The 3,236-nt window shown below is 40.3% G+C and overlaps 1 pseudogene; it reads right to left on the bottom strand.

Moving 5' to 3' along the window:
- Positions 1 to 1,413: 1,413 nt before the first annotated feature.
- LOC114704020 lies at positions 1,414 to 2,965 on the bottom strand (annotated as a pseudogene).
- Positions 2,966 to 3,236: the final 271 nt, after the last annotated feature.

Genomic DNA, 3,236 nt, shown 5'->3' with positions numbered 1-3,236 from the left:
ATTACCTGACATGAGGATCTCAGAACTCTTTATACATTCAAGATGTGACAAATAAAAAAAGTCTCATTACTAAGTCACAAGTCACATTTTCCATTTCCCTAGCTCTATAATGTCTAGTGCTTGTGAGCACCCAACTCTAGACCTGGCATCTGACCATAAGTTCTGAGAGGTGAGCTGTGAGCAGCCATTTGGCAATTATAAAGGCTGTCAAGACAGATGAACCTGACAACCTGTGTTCCTTCCTGAGTGGCTATCAGTCTTGAACAGCTCTTTTCATGACAACATTCCCCTGGAAAGACCACATAAGATACTCAAGCCAAATAAAGGAATAAAAAGCAAATTTCTGCATAAGAACTCACACATTCTATAGTGTTTGGTACCTGAATGGTCAAATAACCCAAAAGAATGACCCTTAAAAGGGCTTAAGCTAACCCCAGTTACTCTGTAGTTAGAGGCTCATAACTGAACACAACTACCACCCCATAAAAATAAAAAAGCATGTCAGGATTGGATAGAGGTATGACTGAGCCTGTGCCACCCACACAGACACTTCTGAAAGCATAAGACACTGAATTTGCTGTCCTTAGTTGATGGCACCACAGCATTTCTGCTGAAATTTGTGTTTCCAGACATCATAGCAGCTTTTACACTTTTACCTATATGAGGATAGCATGTCTTATAGCTGAGAACACTCATGGAGGAGAATCAAAAAGAAAACTACTGGTAGACCTTAAGAAGTTGGTGATGTGACCATACAATGTATTAATTAGTCAGATGACTTTTCCCAATGGGATGCTATTAAAACCAGAGGTTCCATTTTAGTCATCTTTCTTCTCCTGATGTTATGGGGCTGACCAGGATGGCAAATTCGAAGATGATCCGTCAGGTTGGCCTCAAACTTGTGGCCTTTCTACCACAGACTTTGAGTGCTGGCATTACAGCATGTTAGAACAGGGGCACTCACATTTAGACCACATCCCAGACTGAAAGAATCAGGTCATGCCTCCCTGGAGCTCTTTCTGGGACAGAGTTAGGAATCTGTTTGTGCTGTGGCATAACATCAGCCCTTATGGAAGATGCACCACATGCAGTCCCAGCATTCACAGGTCTCTTCACTATCAGAAGCCTGGTATGGCTCTGACTCTTGGTCTCCAAAATGGAGTTTTCATGGATCTGAGGTGTCATATAGAATAGGACACTGAGAATTCCCCAGTGACCTGATTCTTCTCTGTGACATAAACAAGGACAGTGCACCCCACCTCTACTAGGTAATGACACTGGCTGTAGAAAGAACAGCCAGTATCACAAATGATATTCTTGATAAACAGTACCCTCCTGTGAATCACAGAGAGAGCTTGTCAAATTACTCAGTTTTTTTTTTTTCAGCAAGTCTTTAGAGCTGCTAGTTAAGCACTACTTGTTTTTATTTCTATTGTACAGAAGCTTCCCCATTGGTTTGGCCATGGATTCAATTAGCCTGTTCTCCTTCCTCAGGAATGTGATGGTGGGGATGTTGCCCCTAGGCTGATAGAAGCTTTTCTTGTCCTGTGTGTCCGTCTAACACATACTTGCCAGCCCTTGAATGAGATACTTTGCTTTAGCCATCGATTCCTGGATTTTTGATGTTTTGAGGGGAGGTGATAATGTCATGTCAGAAGTAATTCAAAATTGTGTCATAGTACTTTCTACACAGATCTATGATGATCCAACATTCTTTGTCAGTCAGCACCTCTATGTACTTAGTGAACACGGCCTTAATCATAGTAGTATAGTTTAAGTATAGTAGTATAGAGAGCTGCCCACATTCAGTTTCTTGTGCTTGTTGCCCAGCCCACCTCCCTTGCAGTGGTGTATCGTGCACTTAACCCCTGAGGCTGAACACAGACAGGTGTTCCCCAACACCTCCTACTACAAGTACATAACTGAAAAGCAGTAGGTAGATTTGAAAGACTCAGACTTGCTGAAAGTAGACAAAAACGAGTGACTTGTAGAGGTTAAGGCATCATACTCTCTGTATGTTTGTTGGGAAAATCTCCTCTCAGCCTAGTAGCAAGTGGACTCTGTGTCACTTCTGGTCTGTGGCCATCTGCTTGCCTGTAGTGTTGGCTGTGAATTCACATCCTGTGTTCCCAAACTCCTCTCAGTATAATGGATTAGGCATGCCAGCTGGTAAACATACTCTTCTTTATAATTTTTAGTATTGTTTCCTTGCTTTATATTTTTGATACCTTCAATAAGACATGTTGTAGGGAAGTTTTTCTTTGGTCATGTCTATTTGGGGTTCTAATCTGTGTTTGGATGCTATTTATCTAAGTTGGGGCAATTGATTGTTTAGACCTTTGATTTTAACTTAACATTTTCTTCTATGCCATGGACTCTTAGTGTTAGTGCTTTGTTTGTATTCCAGACTTCTTGGAAGTATGTTTATGGTTAATGATTGTTTTCTTTAGACGTGTCTGAATGTATTATTTTCTCAACCTTTCCATCCATCACTGAGATTTGTTCTGCCTAGGCATATTTCTGAGGTATCATTTATTGATTGACAGATTCATTTATAGAATTTCTGTTTGTTTGATTTTTCTGCGTGTCAATTTTTCCTGATTTTTTTCTGTCAAAGTTTTAAGTTTTTCTTCCAAATTAAGGTTATTTTAATTACTTTAGTGATTTTCTTATTTTCATCCTGAATTTATTTCATAATTTTTCAGGCTTGAAAGAAATTCCCTGCCGGGCGGTGGTGGCACACGCCTTTAATCCCAGCACTCAGGAGGCAGAGGCAGGCGGATCTCTGTGAGTTCAAGGCCAGCCTGGGCTACCAAGTGAGTTCCAGGAAATGCACAAAGCTACACAAGAGAAACCCTGTCTCTAAAAACCAAAAAAAAAAAAGAAAAGAAATTCCTTATCTGTTTACTTGAGTCTTTTTGTTGGCCTTTGCGATCTTTTTCTGGCATTTATGCCCTCTCATCATCTTTATTTTGATAGAAACAACTCTTTATCCAGGTAAGATATCAGTAAGCCAAAGATAATCAATTCAAGTTTATTGAGGTTATATTCAGGAGTGTAGATGACTCCAAGCCAGCTGTATCATTGAAAAGCCCAACTCAAATATGGATAATGACTCAGGGAAAGTATATGTCTGCAACTCCATATCCAACATGCAAGCAGCCTCACCAGAGAACTGTGTTTACTATTTGTATGACCTTGGCAAAGGGCCTTGTGAAGCTTAAAACTTTCTGAGC

The sequence above is a fragment of the Peromyscus leucopus genome, chromosome X (genome assembly GCF_004664715.2).
Source record: "Peromyscus leucopus breed LL Stock chromosome X, UCI_PerLeu_2.1, whole genome shotgun sequence".
Classification (NCBI taxonomy): Eukaryota; Metazoa; Chordata; class Mammalia; order Rodentia; family Cricetidae; genus Peromyscus; species Peromyscus leucopus.
Note: the sequence above shows the minus strand (reverse complement) of the source record. Positions and strands in the feature narration are given on the sequence as shown.